The sequence below is a fragment of the Mustela nivalis genome, assembly GCF_964662115.1.
Source record: "Mustela nivalis genome assembly, chromosome: 1".
Lineage (NCBI taxonomy): Eukaryota > Metazoa > Chordata > Mammalia > Carnivora > Mustelidae > Mustela > Mustela nivalis.
This window is the reverse complement of record NC_139020.1, coordinates 53,375,237-53,396,948: the sequence shown is the minus strand read 5'-3', so window position 1 is coordinate 53,396,948 and position 21,712 is coordinate 53,375,237. Positions and strand designations below refer to the sequence as shown.

Genomic DNA, 21,712 nt, shown 5'->3' with positions numbered 1-21,712 from the left:
GTTTTTTCATTTCTGCAATTAGTTTTTTTATATGTAGAATTTCCATTTGTTTGCTTTTCTAGAATTGCCTAATGATTTCTGAAAACTTTTTGTGGCTCATTCTACCTATGAATTCATCTTTTATTTCTTCATACATTTTATATTCTACATTTTGCACCTGGCAGTTCCACTCTCAAGAGTTTGGTGAGTTCAGTTCCCCCGCCCCCCGCCCCGTTTCTGTTGTCTGATTCATGATGTCTTCCCTTCATGTTTGCTTGATGGTATTTAGAAACTTAACTTGATGACCTTAATCTGGAAATACTGTGGGCTTAATCTGGGAATGTTTTCTTCAGTTTTTGTTTCTGTTGAGAGTCCAGGGGTACTTAGGTCTAGGACTATATTAGACTTCTAGGATGCCCTAGTTTAAATTAGACGTCTCATCTTTAGTTTCTTTACTTTGTTGCTGGCCCAAAGGTTAAGGTATAATTCAGTAGTATTAAGTGATGTGCCCTTGGAGCAATAACATCTTTTCCACTTGCTTACCTTTCACTTCTTGCACATTCAACTCATAGTTTGAGTGAGGAATAACAGAGTTCTCCCACTGCTTGGAAACAATGAATGAGAACTATGCTATCTATATTATGTAGTTGATTTTTTATAGGAGCATCTCAGAGAATTCAGTCTACCACACTGGCATGTATAGAGCCCTCACACTCTTATGTGATAGTTGAACTAGTATAGAATTCCTGCAGCTCTTTGAAGATGTCAATATTGTCTAACACTTATTTTTTGCTGGTGAGAATTCTGTGAATGCAATTATTGTTGTTTGGTAAGTAATTATTTATTTTTGGTAAAATTTTATTTTATTATGCCACTTCTAATGTAAACTTTCAAAATTCCAGCTTGGTAATTGGATGTCCTTTTGCTTGAAGTCTCTTCTCTGTCTCCCTCCTTCCCTTCCTCCCTCCCTTCCTTTTATCCTTCCTAATATCTTTAGCCCTCTGCCCATGTTCATAGTGAATATTCTATCACTCTCTTCAAATTTAATAACTTATTAACTCAAAATATTATATCTGACTTATTAATTTTTAATTTCAGTGTCTGCATTCTTAATTTCAAAAATGTTGACTTGTGTATTTTCATTTTTACCTACTCATGTTTCATAATATACACATTTTTTGCTTTGGTTTGTTTGGTTGTTTGTAGCATTATTTATCTTCATATACTTTAGACCTTTACTTTGCACGCTGTCTTCAATGAGATATTGTTTTTCTTTTTTTGTTCTTTTATTTATTGATTAATAGTATTATGGCTGCCACTATGTGGCTCCTGGGTCCTCTTCCAGATAGGGGTCTTAGATTAATAATTTAGAGTTTCTCACTCTCAGGGCTTTAGGAGAGTTTCACAGATCATGTAGGAAGTCCAATGAGTTGCTTGACTTAGGCTGAGATTTTGAAGCTGTAACCTGCTTTCTCAAGTTGGTGGATTTACCGAAGCTATGCCTGCATTCAGTTGTCTGTAGCAGTCTTCAGCCACCTTTCAGGCACCAGGAAGGCCAGTCCTGGCTCAATAAAGGCAATTCAGGTTTCCCATCTTAGTTGGTGACTTTCATTCCCAAGCCGCTTCTGTCTGCTTCTGGACTCAGAGCAAGAGGGCCTGCAGTTTTAGGACTTCTCTTCCTTTGATGTTTCTCTTTCATATTTTGTTCACAGAAATATCTTCTTGACTTCTATAAAAGCACTTGGATTCACTTAAAAAATATATATAGTCTGGGCCATATATAAAGTACATTTTTTTAACAGTCTTTTAATCTTATTTTTATGATATATAATAAAACTAATTGGAAAATGATGAGAATCAATTGTATTTGTTGTGTTCAGTAATAAGTTTAAATTGCATATTACTTTTTTCTTAACTTGCATATATTTAACGTTTTCAATGTAATTACCCCTAGAGCCATCTTATTATACATATTTGGATAACTGTTTCATGAGCTCTTTAACTTTTGCAATGTGCTATAGTGAAAACAGTGTAGATTTTATTGTCTGACTGGAATAAGTTCCCATCTCAGCTCCAAAAGCCAAGGGATTGAGATAACCCCTAAACTGTGTTTTCTTTCTTAAATCAAAACATTGCTTCAAATATGAAGGATGAATTAGATGAATGTGCTATCTAATTCTTACCTAATCTTATTCCATAAAAAGAATTTGACAGGCAGATCTTCATTTATTCGCTTGTGATCTGTGGCAGTATCACCAGGTACACTCGAGTTTCCATCTGAGCCCAGATCCAGCTGCAGAATTCTCAATGAAAAGAGCCCCTATCAACTGATAAAAGATGACTGCAGAAATCAATATGTGATCTTAGCTCTCCCTTTCACCTTTTTCTAATATGCTGCTTTTATTTATTGTCGATATGCATCTAGCAAATGAATATATCCAGAGGTCCAGGGAAGTGTTAATATCTCATATGATTTAATTTTAGATGTGTCACTTTTCTTAAACACACTAGGATATAGAACAAGTCATTTTACAGAATAAATTCTATTTGAGTGGCAATAACTATCAACTGGTAGGAAAGGCTATGGATAAGAAATGGCTTGGCAGAATAATAGTTTAAGCATAAAAGCACTTGTGAGAGCATTTGCAAAATGTATTCTACAGGCTGTGAATGTACATTGCCAGAAAAGGAAAAAAAAAAAGCTTTTCATAAGAAAATAATTTCATGATGAAATAAAAGTTTGGATTTAGTGAAGAATTTTTTTTTTTTTTCTGACAAGAATTTCCAAGAGGAGGAAATAGTAAATATGCATTCTTTCCCAAAGGTAGTTGTCCATGGAACACCTTTTTGTAGGGTTATCAGCTTCTTGATAGAACTAAGGCTGATATGCCCTGCTATGTTGTACCAGCCTTCTTCCTTTCTGACTGCTGGGCAGTTGCTATTAAGCATTTCTGTCCCTTCCATACTGGTTGTTAAGTATTTTCAAAATCATTTTGTATAGAATACATTTTAGAAAATGTCATGAAAAGTTGTGTCATTGGTGAGGCAAATATTACATGAGATTGGGGAAATTTATTATATTTGTCTATTTTTGTTTCAGATTTTTTTATTATATGCAAAATAAATTTTACTTAGGGTGTTGATTGCTTTGTGACATGTTAAAGTGCCTATCTAAGCCTTATATTTATAAAAACACATTCAATTGAAACACAACTAATTCATATCCAATGCAGAAATTTGGGGAAATAGATAAAGGAAAAAATATAAATAAAAAAAAATCTGGGATATTTCCCCCATTCCTTCTGTTAAGTACAATTAAAAGTCCTGGATATTACATATAAAATAAACATAAGAAGACTCTAAAGGAGGGAGGAAGAAGAAAGACCAGAAAGGAATCTTGAGATGCAAGGAATAACACAGTGGTGACTTCCTTGTATTTTCTTTTTATTTCATATATCCCAGACTGGGACAGGATGAAGCTAACAACCAAGAAACACCCAAAGCAGAGACAAAATGAAAGAAAATCTAAAAAAAAATTTCTTCTTAAAAAAAAAAAAAATTCTTCTTTTTAATCATGTAAAACACTTCACTCTTACTCCTCTTTTGAAATTCATCAGTGACTTCTGTATTGCTAAATCAACTCTTACATGGTTCATTTATTATTTTGCCTTTGCTGCTGTAAATGCAACAAATTACCACAGAATTTGTGGCTTAAAGCAACATAAACTTACTATGCTTCATCCTTGAGGTTAGCATCTAAAATGGATTGGTGGGGCTACATTGTTTTCTCTAGAGGAGAATCCATTTCCTGGTTTATCTCTTTCCATCACCTTTGTGCCCATCCTCACATCTTCTCTGACTGTGACCTTTCTGACTCCAGCTATAAGGACACATGTAATCCCCTTGGCTTTACCCAAATAACAACGAATGAAAGCCCCCCCCCCCCCCCAATCTCAGGATCTTTAATCATATTTGCAAAGTCCCTTGCCATGTAAGACACCTTCATAGTTGCTAAGGTTTCATTCCTGGACATTTTCCAGGACCATTATTTTGCCTAGTAACTACTACACCAACTTTCCTTAGATTCTGTGACACTATACCACTCTGTTTTATATTTCTTAAATAGCTGGCTATTTCTTCTCAATTTTATTTTCAGGCTTTTATTTTCTTCTCTTCCCTTAATTATTCGAGCTTCTCAGGTTCTTTTCTCATCCTTTTTTCCTCCTGGGCAACTGAGCTCATTCTCTATGTGAATTCTAAAGATCTCAATCATAGTTCTAACTCTGATATTGAATTTTCACACAAATGACCTAAAGACATATACAAATACAGCATATCCCGAACTGAAATCACTTTTGCACCATCAGAGGTGCACCATTTTGTACCATTCAATTAATGACACCACTAAGCACCCTTTGCCTAAGAGGACTAATCCTTGATTCTTCCATCCTTCTTCACTTCCCCAAATTATTGAATCCATAAATCACATTAAATTTCTATAAATGTCTCTCCATATGGGCAGCCATTCCCCAATCTAGGTCACTTTGTCTTTTTCTTAGGTTTTGGCAGCAGACCCCCAAATGGTCTTATCTCCAGGTTTGTTTCCTTTTAATTCATTCTCTACATTACAGCCAGACTAATAGTCACCTAAGCAGCTGTAGTCCTCATTTGTAAACCACAAATCTAATCCTGTCACATTCCTATTTTTTAAAAGCCTCCAGTGACTTTGTTCGTGTTAGAATAAAGGTGAAACCACTGGCACAACTTTGTGTGAAGTCTCTCATACATTGAGGCCTCTCTAGTCTTATCTCTCTCTCTCTCTCTCTCTCTCTCTCTCTCTCTCTTTTTTTTTTAAATCCTGAGATGCCCTAATGATGTCCCCTCTCTGTCTATCTCCTTCTCCATTTCTGTCTTCATCTCTATCATCTATTCTCCTGACCCTCATATATGCTATTTATGCTATTTCTTCTATCTAGAAGATTTTTGTTTCACTTGTTATGTGGCTAACTGCTATTCGTTTTTCAGATTTCCAGCTCCTCCAGGAAACCATTTTTGGCCAGAAGTTAAGGTCAAAGAATAGATGTATCTTCTTAAAGATTCCTATACCACTCTATGCACTTTGTTTCAAATTACCCTCATGACTTTTTATAATTGCCCACCAGCCCTGGACTGTAAACCTTGTGAGGATAGGCACAGACTTCATATAGTAGGTATTCATTAATTATCTGATGAAAGAAGAAATAAGAAATCATAATATTTTATGAATACCAACTGGGTGTGAAGGGTTTTCATTTTTTTTTTATTTTATTTGAAAAATAGAAACATCCTACAGGTGGAAGATTTTGGAAGGTCCCCCAATAATGGGTCCATGATCAAAGGAGCGAGACTGATACTAATCGAAGGTCAAGCAAAAGCTTTATTTCGCTCCAAGCATTGAAAATCAAACTGACCAGTCCGGGCTGTCTCTGACTAGCTTTTAAGGGCAAAGGCCATGTGGTTGGGCCTGGCCACACACAGGTGGCCAATGAGATTGTAACACACAGAGAAAGCTGCACAGTCATGCTAGATCACACATAAATGACCAATTGAATTACAGTTTACCCTATAGTAGATATTTGAACTGGCCTATCACCTTGGTCAGAATTGGTGCCCAAAAGGCACCCAAAAGGCAGGGCCCATACTCCTTGGTAGCTAGGGAGACAGTATGCGTGCCCCACTGATTGGATGTCTCCACCTGGCCTGACCTGCCTTTGTAATTTGGCTTTGTTACCTGGGACTGGTTTCCTGGAGTTGCTTTTAAGTAAGTTCCCTGAGGGGGGGCAGGGTCAGTTTAAGTTTTACTGCATAAACAACAAAATCACTGTTTAAGCCAAGATGGAATCGCTCTGGCTAAATAGGCCCTTACAATTTCATGCTTTCTGAACCAGAGAGGGGGAGAGAAAAAGAATCAAGATAATCATTAATGTCCATCAATAATATGTTTGAATTAATATGTTATCTAAGAGCTATCTAAGAGGCAAAGTGTTAATTCAAGCATATCATTGATGGATATTTTTGATATTTTTCAACATTAATAGTTAATTAACATTAATAGTTAATAGATATTTTTCAACATTAGTAGTTAACATTAATAGTTTGAAATGCTTATTGCCTTTGTCAAGAATCTTTAATAAAATTGGATTAAGAATGTTTACTCTATGCTGTGAAGTGTGTAAACTTGGCGATTCACAGACCTGTACCCCTGGGGATAAAAATACATTATATGTTTATAAAAAAAAAATTTAAAAAAAGAATATTTACTCTAATATAATTGCTTAAGTAAACAAAATCCCACATCGTTTTCAAATTTGACAAATATATTCAATTGCTGACTCTGTCATTGTGATTATCTGCAAACTGGGAATGAAACACAGAACTTAATCTTGACCAAATACCATAAAATTAGGGCTATTTAAACAAAATGCCAGATTGTTTAATGACAATAATTATTAAAGGATTAGGTTCAAACTTTGATTCTTCATTCAGTAGTATCCTTCTTCTTTAAATCTTAAACACATTTTAAATTGGACTTTTGAGTTTTCTGAACTAAATACAAGAGTTTTAAATTGTCTGGAAATAGTCTGTATGTTAAAACTGCTAAGCTCTGAACATCTGTGTTTTTTGGTGCCCCATTTCCTTTGATTTGAAGTTTTTGATTTGGATGAGAAGATATTAAATTCTTCTAACTAAAACAAGAAACTACAAGAAATATGCTCCAATATTAAAACCGTTCAAAAACAGTAATCATTCCTAAAACTCTGTAAGTATTTTGCAGACAATTTATTCAATTGCTTTCTCTAATCATGGATTTTTTTTTCTATTTTGTCACAGAGTAAGATTGTTTCCTTGAGGCAAGAAAGAAAGGGGAGAGGTCCTGACAAACAAGAGGTAGCATTAAGGAAGAGGAGCCTTACAGTAAACACTTAGAACTTCTTCCCTGAACAAGACAACCTTTGAAAGTAAACATGAAGAAGGCAAAAAAAGGTGTGAGTTACTGGCTTTTTATCACATAATTTAACATCGGGTCTTTTATTATTTGGTCATTTAAAAAATACTTCATATATATTAAGTATGTTCTTAGTAATACTACTTCATGGTAGATGAAAAGTATTTAATTTTCACATTTGATTTATAAATACTCAAGCTAGAGTTTTTCAACTTGGAGAAGATCAAGGATAACACGAAGTAACTGTAGATGAAAGTAAGAAGGAGCTGTAGAAAGAAATCCAGGATACCAAGGCTCTTTAAAATAAAAGAAATAATAAAGACCAACTTAGTGGTATAGAGGAAAATACATTTTAGTTTTAATCAAAATCTGTATTACCGATCTTGAGCAAGTCGTTTATATTTCTAAAAATCAGTGTACTCATCTGCAAAAGAGGTTTCTGCATAGGCAATCAGTGAAGATGACTAGTGCCCATTTTAGTAGGTATTGCATTTTTCTGACATATTCTGAGTCAGAATAGCAAGCAGAGAAGAAATGGGGGTGGGGTTTCTCTGAGAGGCAGAAAACATTTGCTAGATTCCAGTGATGATAATCCCTGGGCATTAGTTCTCACATGTTTGTTTTTAACAGTTGTGAGAAAAAGGTAAAATTAGTGTTAGCCTGTATTAGCAAATGCATATAACCCCTATGGCTCTGCTTCAAAATCTGGAATACCTGGGTCTGTGATAATTGTACATATAAACAGGTGTTGGATGGGGGACTAAAAAGAATTACTTATCTGGAAGGATAGTAAATAGAAAATAAATGCTTAGAGATGTCGTAGGTGTTAAAAATGATAAAAACATGAAAGCAGGCCCCATCTGATGATATTTTAGTTAAATATCAAAGTTTTTTCGTAGATTGAAATGCTCAGGACAAATCTCTTTAAAATGTCATAGATGACAGCTTTGTAAAACTGTGTGAACCCATCACCCTCACGAAATGTTAAACATTGATGGTTCCAAAGAAAGTAAATGCAATTCTTTTGAATAGGAAATTTTGGTGGTGGTTTTTTAACTGAATGCCTCACCACATTGGGGTCAAAAATTCTTAAAGTGAAAGGAAATCAAGACTTATGTCTCTTTATCTCTTAAAAGAGAATGAACTGGTAAATTAAGAAAGATGTAAAAGATGGATGAATGAGTTGCCTATTTAATTGTGATCAGAAAATTGAGAAGGACTGATGATTCAACTGAGAAAAGGGTAGTTGGGGATACTGAGTTTCTCAGACTGTTGCTGTTGTTAAACATGAGTGGTTATATGATCACATGTTTGGCATCTATGAAACACATTCCTTAACCTAAGATCATAGAAAAAGAACAAGAAAATGTTTTCAGATTTTTATCATTATAATTGGACCACTCTAGCTTGATATTTCTCTGGGGTTTGCCCCCCTTTTCCAATTGTGTTGGATACCTTTGATTTTGCTCTGTGAAATTTTAACATCCTTTTTCTCTTGTCCTTCTCTTCAAGAATAGTCTTAGTGATGTTTTCTAACCACATGAATTGAAGACCTTAAATAAAATCGATCTGATACGTTTTCTGATTCCGTTTCCTATGTCCTTGAACACTTCTGCCCATTTCAGAAAGTAAATGCAGTTTTAGTTTTTCACTGGTGCTTTTCCAGTATGACTTTCAAAGACATTAAAATAATCCTTTCTATTCTACTAAAAGTGATGTTGCCCTTTTCTTTCCCTTTCTCAGTTATACAACAAACACCTCTGAATCATGAAGTTTTGTTGTGTGTTGATCTTAATTTGGGGTATATATACTTACTTTTGAAAATGGTGAAAATCCTAACCCTTTAAAGGAAAAAGAGATAAAGCTTCCAGGCTTGAAGAGCACTGAAGTATTCAGCATCATAACAATTTCTAAGTTAATATACTGCAGTTAATTAAATCATCAACTAGACATACCCTGTTTATTGCTCTTTTAGATTAAAATAAATTAAAGCAGAAAGGAAACACAACTTAATTGGCCTTAGAAAAGTTGTTATACTGTTACTACAATGGTTTTCTTGGAATTTAGTAATCATAATTATGCAAATCTTAATTAGGTAATTATTGTTGTGCAGTTTTCCTTGACTTAAGGGGAGAAAAAGTTCATTGGTACAATCAGCCATATCATGCCATGTCAGAAACTTTAAATCAGAAAATTTTTTAGAGTAACTTATAGAGTACTTTATTATTTACTGGGGTATAATTTCCTAAACAACAAACAGAGGGAAAAGCCTGAAAATACTCCTTGCTTCAGTATTTGTTCTCCTTTGTAGCTGCCCAAGTGTTGCTCTGATTTGTCAGAATAAGACTGATGGAGGAAAGACAAGTCAGCAGGCATAGGTGATTTTTCATCAAAGTAGACGCCAGATAAAAGAGACTCATGGATTCTTGGTTCTTTCAAGAGTAACTTTTGAATAAAATTTGAATAAATTTTTGTCTTAGCCCATCAGAGGTTCAGTTCAGCCATTTTGCTTCTAATTAAGTGTTTCTGCCATAGCACATGACATGCATTCCTGGAAATTTACATATTCTGCAAAAGAGAAGAATGTGCATTTTGAGAAAATTAGAGTTGATTAAAATAAAAATTTGTAACTAAAATACTAACAAAAACAGTGATAGGCTTTTTAGGAATTACTTGAGTAAGCCAGAAAGACAGCTCAGTTTGGAAGAGAGTAGACAGAGTAGAATGGCCTGTGGCATCCAGATGGCAGAAGGCGGTCAGTCTCTGAGCCAGTCCAGCTTTTGATGAGATGGCCACAGAGGTAGACCATCCTGCCCTGAAGCTGAACATGGCAAAGCCAGAATACTTCCCCTTGGGAGGATATATGGGTTTTGGTATCATTTAAAATATCTTACAAATAACATTATGGGCAGATCTTGTTTTATGGGCTTTATTGTACTTTGTAGATACTGTATTTTTACAAATTCCAGGTTTGTGGCAACCATGAGTCTATCTGCATCATTCTTTCTTTTCTTTTTTTTTTTTTTTTAAAGATTTTATTTATTTATTTGAAAGAGGAAGGGAGAGAGTGAGAGAACGCACACACTCACAGAGGAAAAGGGAAAAGCAGATTCTCTGCTGAATAGAGAGCCCAGTGCACGGTTCTATCCCAGGACCCTGAGATCATGACCTGAGCTAAAGGCAGACACTTAACTGGCTGAGCCACCCAGGCGCCCCTGTACCATTTTTTTTCTAACATTTACTCACTTTGTGTCTCTGTCACATTTTGGTAATTCTCATAGTATTTCAAACTATTTTCTTACTATTATGTTTGTTACGATTATCTGTCATCAGTGATTATGGTTTACTGAAAAAACTCAGATGATGGCTAGCAATTTTTAGCAATAAAGTGTTTTTTAATTAAGGTATACACATTGGGCTTTTTAAATATTTTAAAAGATATATTTATTTGAAGAGAGAGCACACGAGGGGAGGAAGGGACAGGAAGAGAGGGAGAGGAGAGAAAGACTCAAGAAAACCCCCTGATGAGTGTGGAACCCGATATGAGGCTCAATCCCACAACCATGAGATTATGACCTAAACTGAAATCAAGAGTCTGATGCTAAACAGACTGAGCCACCCACATGCCCTGACATTAGTTTTTTGTTTGTTTGTTTTAAGACATAATGCTATAGCATACTTAATAGACCACACAATATACTATAACATATACACTATATACAATATAGTGTAAACATAACTTTTATATACACTGGGAAACCTAAAAATTGATTTGACTCACTTTATTATGATATTTGCTTTATTGTGGTGGTCAGGAACTGAATCCACGATACATCAGCATATGTCTGTTATGAATCAACTTTACAGTCCTCTGGGTTCCTTCATCAATGAGCTAAACAGATCTTTTCACAAGTTCTTTCAAATTCAGTTTTTTAAATTTTGAAAATTTTATTTTGACTGCTTTGGAGGTTTCACCAAAATGTTCAAGTAAATGTACTTTTCAGAACCAACCTGAGTAACCTGAAAATAAACATCTTTTCTTTGCTTCTGAATCAAATCCCAAGTGGCAATAGAACTTTGCCTTCACCTACTCTTTGTTTCTCTTATCCCCTAATTCTATGCCTTTGTTTTTTTCCCCTTGTTTTGGTTCTCATACGTCTCAGAAGTTATTCTTATTTTCCTAGTAAGATTTATGAATTTGGTGTTGTGGCCTACTTGATGATCTTTTTCAGGTAGAGACCTGTTCTGTTGGGTGAGAGATGACAGAAAATTTTGTTTGTTGGCTTGCTTGTTTATTCAAGAATACATCAACTTTCAACTTCAGAGGTTAAGATTTCTTTTTGAGATTTAGATATGTTAGTTTTTGTTCTCAGTGTTTATTTTAGCCCATGACTAAAGCTACAAGCTGTGTGTCTATGTGTTCGTAAAACCTATGACCCTCATTTTATGTTTGAAACATTTTCTTACCACGGGGTGCCTGGGTGGCTCAGTGAGTTAAGCCTCTGCGTTCAGCTCAGGTCATGATCTCAGGGTCTGGGATTGAGCCCCACATCGGGCTCTGTGCTCAGCGGGGAGCTCTCTTCCCTCCTCTCTTCCTGCCTACCTCTAGGCCTACTTGTGATCTCTCTCTCTCTCTGTCAAATAAATAAAATCTTAAAAAATATATTTTCTTACCTCTGGAGAAATAAATAAGTTAGATATAAAGTCTCTTAAAATAAGCTCTGTTTTGTTTGGGTTTTGGAAGCTAATAAGTTTTGCCTAAGTCTAAGTAAAAATCCCTAGAACATAAAAAGAAACTAAACAATACTAATACTTTAGATATGGCAGCATAAAAACAAAACCCCCAAAAAACTACAGCCACCTACTTTTCATAGGGATTGCCAGCTTAAATGTGCTTAAAACAACAGCAAACATAAGAATACCAGTTTCCATAATTAAAGAGAATTCTTGGACAGTTCAGACTAGTGTAACAATTTTTAAAAAAGATTTTATTTATTTGAGAGAGAAAGAGAGCATGAAATGTGGGGAGGGGCAGAGAGAGAGAGAGAAGCTGACTCCCCATTGAGCAGGGACCCCCATGGAGGGCTTGATGCCCAGACTCTGAGATCATGAGATGAACTGAAAGCAGACACTTAACCGACCAAGCCACTCAGGCACCCTGTTTGAATTTAGGTTTAAAAACAGCTATGTCTTTTCTCTGGATTTATCTGTTTGAATTTTTTTAAAAATTCCCAAGTTTGAATATTCTTCTTATATGCTTTCTAAACTTCTGGTATACTAAGCAGATAAATAACATCATTCCCAGAAAATTTAAGGATTTAAAAAAATGTATTCTATTAAATTAAAAAATAATTTTGATAATTTTTATGTTGATAGTAATTATCTGCATGAGAGAGCTGAAGTAGAATTTTTAGGATATTTAGTTAAATTTATTTATTTTAATTGATGAATAATTGACATACAGTATTATATTAGTTTCAGGTTACAGCATAGTGATTTGAGATTCATATACACTGTGAATGATCACCATAATATGTCTGGTTACCATCTGTCACCATACAAAGTTAATACAATATTGACTATATTCCTAATGCTATACATTACATTCCCATGAGTTCTTGATTTTATTACTGGCAGTTTGTACTTGTTCCACTTTTTTCACCCTTTTGCCACCTCCCCCAATTTCTGTCCCTTTGGCAACCACTAGTCTGTTCTCTGCATCTGAGTCTAGGTTCCATTTTGTATTGTTTGTTTTTTTTTTTTTAGAATCCACATGTGAGTGAAATCCTGTGCTATTTGTCATTCTCTGATTTATTTCACATAGCATAATATCTTCAGAGTCCACCCATGTTGTCACAATTGCAAGATTTCCATCTTTTTAATGGCTCAGTTGTATTCCATTCTCTCTCTCTCTCTCTCTCTATATATATATATATATATTTATCTCACATCTTCATTATCCATTCATCTGTTGATAGATACTTAGTTTGCTTCCATATCTTGGCTATTGTACATAATGCTGCAATGAACATAGGGGTGCATATTTCTTTTCAAATTAATGTTTTCATTTTTTCAGGTAGATACTCTAGGTATGATTGCTGGGTCATGAGACTTCTATTTAAAAAATTTTTGAAGAACCTCTATGCTGTTTTCCATAGTGGGTGTGCCAATTTACATTACCACCAACAGTGGTACTGCTGTACCAACCAGCAGTTCTTTTCCTTCATATCCTTGCCAATACTTGTTATTTCTCACCTTTTTTTTTTTTTTTTTTTTGCTGTACAGAAGCTTTTTTTTTTTTTGACATAGCACTTTTTTTTCTTTTGTTTCCTTTGCCTTTGGAGTCAGATAAAAAAAAAAAAAAAAAAAAAAAAAACACCAAGACTGATATCAAAAAGCTTACCACCTGCACTTTCTTCTAGGAGTTTATGGATTCAGGTCTTTCATGCTTTTAATCCATTTTGAGATTTTTGTATATGGTCCAAAACATTGGCCTGCTTCTATTCTTTTGCATGTAGCTCTCCAGTTTTCCCAATAGTATTTATTAGAGACTGTCCTTTCCCCATTGTATATTCTTGCCTCCTTTCTTGTTACTTCACTGACTATATATGTGTGGGTTTATTTCTGGGCTCTTTATTCTATTCCATTGATCTATGTGTGTGTGTGTTTATGCCAGTATCATACTGTTTAGATTATGATAGCTTTGTAGTATAGCTTGAAATCAGGCAGTGTAATACCTCTGACATTGTTCTTTTTTTCTCAAGATTATTTTGGCTATTTGAGGTCTTTTGTGGTTCTCTATACATTTTAGAATTATGTTTATAATAATTAAATTATTAAATTTTATTAAGTAATAAATAAATTATTATTTAATTTAGAATTATTTGTTCTATTTCTATGAAAAATACCATTGGAATATTGATGGGATTGTACTGAATCTGTAGATTGCTTTGATACTATGGACATTTTAGCAATATTAATTCCTCTAGTCCATGAGCACAGAATATCTTTCCATTTATTTGTCTTCTTTGGTTTATTTTATCAGTCAATGTCTTACAGTTTTTAGTGTACAGATATTTCATCTCTTTGGTTAAATTTATTTATAGTATTTTATTCATTTTGATGCAGTTGTAAATGTGATTGTTAATTTCTCTTTCTAAGAGTTCATTGTTAGTATATAGATTTGATTATTAGTTCTAATAGGTTTTTTTGGTGATGTTTGTAGGGTTTCTGTATATGAAATCGTGCAAATAGTAACAGTTCTACTTCTTCCTTTTCAATCTAGATACCTTATATTTTCTTTTTTTTTTCTTGACTAATTGCTCCAACTAGGACTTTCAAAAATGGTGATTCATCTTTGTATCCCTGGAATAAATCCCAATTGATTATGGTATATAATTTCTTTAATGTACTGTTGAATTTAGTACGCTAAAATTTTGTTGAATATTTTTGCACCTAGTCCATTAGGAGTATTGGCCCATTATTGTGTGTGTGTGTGTGTGTGTGTGTGTGTGTGTGTGTGTGTGTGTGGTGTCCTTCTCTGGTTTTGATACCAAGGTATTTTGGCCTCAAATAGTGAGTTTGGAAGCATTCCTTCTTCTTCAGTATTTTGGAAGAGTTTGAGAAGGATAGGTATTAAATCTTTGAATGTTTGGTAGAATTCACCAGTGAGGATATGGTTCTGAACTTTTGTTATTGGGAGGTTTTGATTACTGATTAAATCTTCTTACAAGTAATTGGTCTACTCAGATTTTCTATTTCTTCATAATTTAGTCTTAGAAGATTTTAAGTTTTTAGGAATTATCCATTTCCTCTAGGTTTTTGGCATATAATTGTTCATAGTTATCTCTTATGATTCTTTGTATTTCTGTGGTATGAGTTGTTAACTTTCTTTCATTTGTCATTTTATTTATTTAAACCTATGCTCTTTTGTTGTTATTGAGTCTAGCTAAAGATTTGTCAATTTTATTTATCCCTCCAAAGAACCATCTCTTCACTTCATTGATCTTCTCTATTGTCTTTTTAGTCTCTATTTAATTTATTTCTATTCTGTTCTTTATTCTTTTCTTCCTTCTAATAACATTGGAGCATGTTTTTCTTTTTCTAATTCTATCAGATATAAAGTTATACTTTTTTAAACTGCTCCAACCAATTAAAGTGAACTTTTTATTGAGTCCCCAGGACCATAGCAGTCAGTCAGGCAGTATATTTTTTAGTTCCATTACTTTACTCTTCAGCTCTGTGACTTCTGTTTGGTATTTTTTTATATTTTCTGTCTCTTTGTTGAAGTTCTCACTGTGTTCATTCTTTTTTTTTAAGTTCAATGGGCATCTTTATGACCATTACTTTGAGTTCTTTTTCAGGTAGATTACTTATCTCTATATTATTAAGGTCTTTTTCTGAGGTTTTGTCTTTATTCTTTCATTTGGAACATGCTTCTCTATTTCCTCACTTGGCTTAACAGTCTGTACATGTCTATGCATCATTAGGTGAAAGTCACTTCCCTGAGTCTTGAAGGAATGGCTTTGGGTAGGTGATGAACTTTCAACCTGTCCTAGCTCCTTATTGTCTCTTGAATCTTTCTGATTGTCTAAACAGTCTTATTTATTCTTGATATGTCCCCATTGTTGAGGATGTGCTAAGATCTGTCAGTGTTTCAAGGGCATAAATTTCATTTAGTACCTATTTCAGGCTTATTGGAAGCCAGATCCTCAGGCAGTAGTTTTTAAAGTATGTAAATATATATATCTGTAGTCATAATCCTCCAGATCAACAGTTTTGGAGGTGTCCCTGGATGATAGTTGCAAAAAATAAGACCTCCAGATAAGTGTATAAACTCCTTTCTGGAAGTCTTGCTGAGCTTTAGTGAGGCCAAGATGGTACATAAGGATGATGTCTCCCTGCTTACATTCCCTGGAAGCATGTTGTGCTCTGCTGGATGTGTGGGACATCTTAAGACTGACCCCACGCTCAGTGAATAGGCTTTTTTTCACAGGAAGACAAAAGTCGTGTTTCAGTCTGCCCTCTGTGCAGTGCCTTGGGGGGCTGGCCTGCCAAGAACTGTCCTACTAATTATTACATTCCCATGGCGATCAGGAACACCAGGCTCCTTGGCATCCAGTGTCAGATGATCAAAGGGCACACCCTGTGTGGATTGTGCACACCCACTGGCTTTAGTTGGGCAACTGAAAGGTATAGGAAGTAGCGCATGTTCACCAGTTTCAGAAAGGCAGCGGGAAAGTATCTTGATTGTGCATACTGGTGGGCTTCCAGAACTCAGTGAGAGAGTACCTTGTCTATGAATGTGCACTGGCTTTAACCTGGGAGAGGGAGAATGAGAATACCGTGACCACTCATACTTGCCAGCCCAATTCAGGGAGTAAGGTAGTGCTGCAGGGATCCATGCTCTCTGGCTTCAGCTAACAGCTGGATACTGCCATCACTGCTCACCCATTCTGGTCTTAGCAAGGTAATTAGGGTAGGTGGAGAGTGCAAAAGTGGGACCTACCTGAACCTCCGTCTTTAGGGAGAGTTTTACCTGTCTCCTATTTCTCCAGGAGATGCTTTTAGATTAGCTAATGAATCTCCTTCTTCTAGGCACTTTTCAAACTGTTTTTTCCACTGGGTCTTAGAGTAAGTGAGACCACACATGCACTCTTTCAAAAGGGAATCTCAGTTTCTTATACCACTTTGGGTCTCTTGGATGTCAGCCCCACTGGTTTTGTAAGCCAGAGTTTTGAGGGCTTGTCTCTCTGGCCAGATCCCAAAGGTTGGGGTGCCTGGTACAAGGTACCAGCCCTTCCTGTGAGAGAAGTGTCAGGCTGGTGAGATCATTCTCTGTTGTGGGTCACAGCACTAAGAGTGGGATTTTTGGTGAAACTGTGTGTCTGCCTCTCCCACCCGGCTTGATGTGATCTTTTTTATCCTTTGTTGTAGAGAACATTTCATCTAGTTCTCGAATCTTTTTCAGAAAGAAATGATTCATTTGTAGCTGTGGATGCGGTGTGTCTGTGGGAGGAGATAAGAGTTTCCTGTGCTACCATCTTGCAGCAGTCTGGTTTGTAGTTAATTTTAAAATGTTGAATTTACATTAAATTGATAATCTTTGAATTGGGGATAATTTATTTATTTTAAGATTTATTTATTTGAGAGAAAGAGAAAAAGAAAGAGAGATCACGAGTGGAAGGGGAAGAGGAAAAGGGAGAGGAAGAGGGAATCTAAAGCAGATTCTGCACTGAGTGCAGAGCCCAACAAGGGGCTCAATCCCACAATCCGGAGATCAGAACCCAAGCCAAAACCAAGTGTTGGAAGCTCAGGGACTGTGCCACTGAGGTGTCCTGAATTTTGGATTATTTCTAAGAAGATAAAATATTGAAACATTTGTCACCATGCATGGTTTTAGTATACACACACATATATATGTGTGTACACATTTAGTATATAATATGTACATATTTAATATAATACATATTTAATATATATAGCTGTGTTTCTTATTTTTGTATATTATAGAGTTGCTATACCTTTGTGTGGTGAATACTGTGATATGGCACACAGATTTCCCTTTAGGATAAAATATTTATTTATTTATCTAGGAACTGAGAGTGCTACTAAAAAAAGAAGGTCCTTAGCCCATCTGTAGGAGTGCCTCAGTTTTAGAAACCTGACTTGCCCATGGTCCCACCTCCTTCCAGAGTATGTATCCAGTGACTCATCAAACCTGGCTCTATGAAAGTTTCTTGGGGCGGCTTGGGATAGCTCTCAATAGTTATTCCAGTCCTGGGGTATGGCCACATGGAGCTTTCCGTGGATCTGCATCCCAGGTCTTCTCTACCTGGTTGATACTTGCTCCCTTCCTTTTCTTTCCCCAGGTCTTGATCCAGAGGTACTCCCTGATAATCATCCTTCATACTTATAGCCATATCAGGATCTGTATCCTGGGGAATCCAAGCTAGGGCCCTTTGGGTTTTCTATCTCCCTACATATATCATCATCATCATCATCCATCATCTGCCTATCGACTGTAAGAAAGTGTGTGTATCATGTGCATTTATAAAATTTTTAAAATACCAAATGCTTTTATATTACACCTCTCAATTACCTACTCTCTGAGATAAAAATTACTTTGTTAAGTTATAACATGCATGTGTGGCTTTATTGTGAGCAGTAGTGCCCAAGAAATATGACTGTATAAGGTTATGAGGTATGTTTTATCAAGGGAAAGTATGATCTAATTAGTCATATATAAACATAGGTTGATACAGAACAGTCTGTATCCTGGTTAGTCTTGAGAATGTAACAAAATTTTACTGAGAAAACTGTAATCAATAATGTAAAGATACTTGGCCTAAATATCTGAAAACGAAGCATAGATAGCGTTCTTTGGCACATAAACAACAATTCGGAGGGCTATTGAGAAGTATTAGTTTTTCAAAGGACAGAAAATTGGTGCATTTGGCTGAGGCCCTAACTGTGATTTATCCATTATTTTTTTGATGTATCATACATAGCCAGAGCCTGATGACTATCACCATCTCTACTGGAATATTAGCAATACTTTTGCAGTTTCTGTTAACGCCAGTTTCTCCACGACCTGACCTCTGCCTACCACTTCTGCTTCTTCTCGTGTTTTTTTTTTTTTTCTTTCTTTTAAAGATTTTATTGACTTATTTGACAGAGAGCGAGCACAAGTCGGGGCAGAGGAAGAGGGAGAAGCAAGCTCCCCATGAACAGGGAGCCTGATGTGGTACGCAATCAACCCTGGGATCATGACCTAAGCAGAAGGCAGATACATACATAACCAATTGAGCCATCCACACGTCCCATCTTGTGCTCTTTTTCCTACCCACACCTTGCCACCAACCCCAAAAACCACACGTTTGGCTTCTGATGGTGGAATACTGTTTGTGCTCTTGCTCTAAGACGAAGTCAGGTGGTTTGACTGCATCCAGGCTAGCACTACATATATTCTGCCACTTCCAAACTGTGTGACTACAGTAAGTTTCTCTATCACCTTGTGTCTCAGTTTCCTGATCTGTAAACTTAGAATATATAAACTTACTTGGTTGTGAAAGAAGGAAGTGTTGAATGCTTGGTTGATGGTAGCTCAAATATTCTTTGGTGCTCTATCATTTGGTAGCAATGACATATTCCTACTCAGGGCCTCTTCTGCTCCATTTTGCAGTCCAAATCTGTTACTATATTTGGTACTATATTTAATGTGGGTGCTTAAACATTTCAAATACTGCTTTATGAATATGTATGGTAAAAGAAATTCATTTTGATAGAGTACTTGCACGTGTAGATTATTGCATAGCTGTTGAAAAATTAATAACAATTTTATTAAAAATGTTCCTCTTGCCTACAGACAACATAAATACCTGAAAGTATCTCTACAAATTTTATATGGAACAACTGAGAGATATATATGGATTTGTTTCTTCCTGTAAAAAAAAAAAATTAAAATTAAAAATAAATGTGTAAAAGGCCCAAATAAGTCTCTAGTTTCACTTTGTTTTCACTACAAGGAGAACATTCTAGAATTCATTGGCAGTTCATCCCAGGTGTGACTCAAGAGGAGGGCTGACCTGTGTGAGGAGACAGAAATGCATTCCTTCACATTCAGTTCCTTGCTCTAAGGGTTATCACTTCTAACAGGATCTCTGAACACTCAGCCCTGCTGCTGTGTCCATGTCTCTCACAAAGGCTGCAGGAAGGCTTTAAAAAGTATATATTTGTTTTTCCAGGATTAACGACACCCTTCTTTGTCTAAGTAATGAATTTTACATTGCATATTTAAACTTGAGCATTAGTTAATGCTATAATGCATCTAACAATGTGTTTAAAGCTCATTTCCACTAGATCAATTGTCTGATTAATTGGTTACCAGTTAGCCTCCCCAGGTACAGTTTTTCTCCTGTAAGAACTAAAAATAACATCTTTCCAGGAGCTTCCAGAATGCATACCGTAAGCCAGTTGCCACAGCCAAAATGGAATTATTTATTCAAGCATTTTATTGGCATCTGAATGTTTGACAGTTGTGGCAAATAGCAACATAATAAATACAGGGAAATGTTTTGGATGTAATTTTCCCTCTTTTGACACTTAATTTTGCTGTAACACATTCACTTCAAAATGCTCACTGTGATCTACAGAATTATAAAACGTTCCTTTAATCTGTTTGTTTTCCTTAATTCTCCATTAGATTTCCCTTGACTTTTCACAGGCACTGTACTCTGTTCACTTTTATCCACATCTAAATCTTTATTTTCCTAAGCCCTGTGGGTAAAAATGAACAAACCAACAAAACGTGCATCAGTTAACTAAAAGACTGCCGAAATTTTAATATGTATGCTTGTCTAAATACATAAAACCCAAGACCGTCACTTGGTTCTTTTCTGCTCACTCAACAAATCAGTCAGTGTATCCTTATATGTATCATATTCTTGTCTTTCTTTTTCTGTTGTCTAACTCTGGCCCTCATCATTCTCTGCCCATATGACTGCAGTAGCTTCTAACCAGTCTCCTGGACTCTAATTTAACCATATTGCTAGTTTCTTCTATTTAATACAGCCAGTGTAACTCCCTATTTACGTCTTGGTCAGTTCTTTGCTTAAAAAACTAGTAGTACCTATTATTTATTTATCAAAGTGAAACTTTTTAGCTCTTGGAACATAAAGTGAAGTGCTGTGTTCTGGCCAGTGGATGTGCCCATCTGCCTACCTGGACCACAAAACCTGCCATACCACTGGTCATATGCTTTCTCTCTTCCGTCATCTCTTGGCTGAATGTAGGGAATTCGGGCACAACTCTGAGGTGATGGGGTGGGGAGAAGAACAAATAGACAAAAAGGTTAGCGTCCTTGAATAACTCGTCCTTCCCCTCCAAATTCCACTCCTGCTGTTGGACTCTTACATAAGCAAGAAAGAAGACTTTATTTTGTGAAGATAGGGGCACATATCACATATCAATTATGTGATAACAGTGTTAGTACAAATCAAGATTGACAAACTTGTTGGTAGATTAGTATGTGTGTTTGGGTACTTTTTGTGGGTACTTTTTAAAAAAGATTTTATTTATTTATTTGACAGACAGAGATCACAAGAAGGCAGAGAGGCAGGCAGAGAGAGAGGAAGGGAAGTGGGCTCCCTGCTGAGCAAAGAGCCCGATGCAGGGCTAGATCCCAGGACCCTGGGATCATGACCTGAGCCGAAGGCAGAGGCTTTAACCCACTGAGCCACACAGGTGTCCCTGTGGGTAGTTTTTGTATAGTATATATTAGTTCCTTGTGTGTGGCTTTTAAATATAACAGTCTTTTATTTTTATAATTTTTTAAGTAAATGATATTTAATCTTGGTTTGGAGCATTTGAAAATGCCTATTCATTTCATGCATGCAACAAGCATTTATTTGGCATCTGTTTTGTCACAGGTACTGCATTTATACAATGAGGAAAGAAAAAAAAAGGTAATATTTTCAATTAAAAAAAACATAATGGATTATAATACAGTCTTACTTTGAACCCATTTATTACTTAATTGTTATGCTCATTTTAAAACCTCAACAACATTATCACTCCTCTCAAAATCCCAAGTGAATAGAGTCTCATTTTCAGGCCTTATCAGAGACACCAGAATTGTTTTGCTGCCTGAATCGTCCAGGGTTCAATGCTAATGGAAGAGATTTTTTTATTTTTAATTTTGATTCTGAAGGAAAATTCTCTTTTACTGAATTCTCACCAATGTACAAA

General features: G+C 35.6%; 1 long non-coding RNA gene across 1 annotated transcript in view; it reads left to right on the top strand.

Moving 5' to 3' along the window:
- Window positions 1–21,712, top strand: part of LOC309847114 — a 234,207-nt gene that overhangs the window by 105,404 nt on the left and 107,091 nt on the right. The window contains exon 3 of the long non-coding RNA XR_014302326.1: window positions 6,850–7,002. This is a non-coding gene — a long non-coding RNA (uncharacterized lncRNA). The remainder of the gene's footprint in view (window positions 1–6,849; window positions 7,003–21,712) is intronic.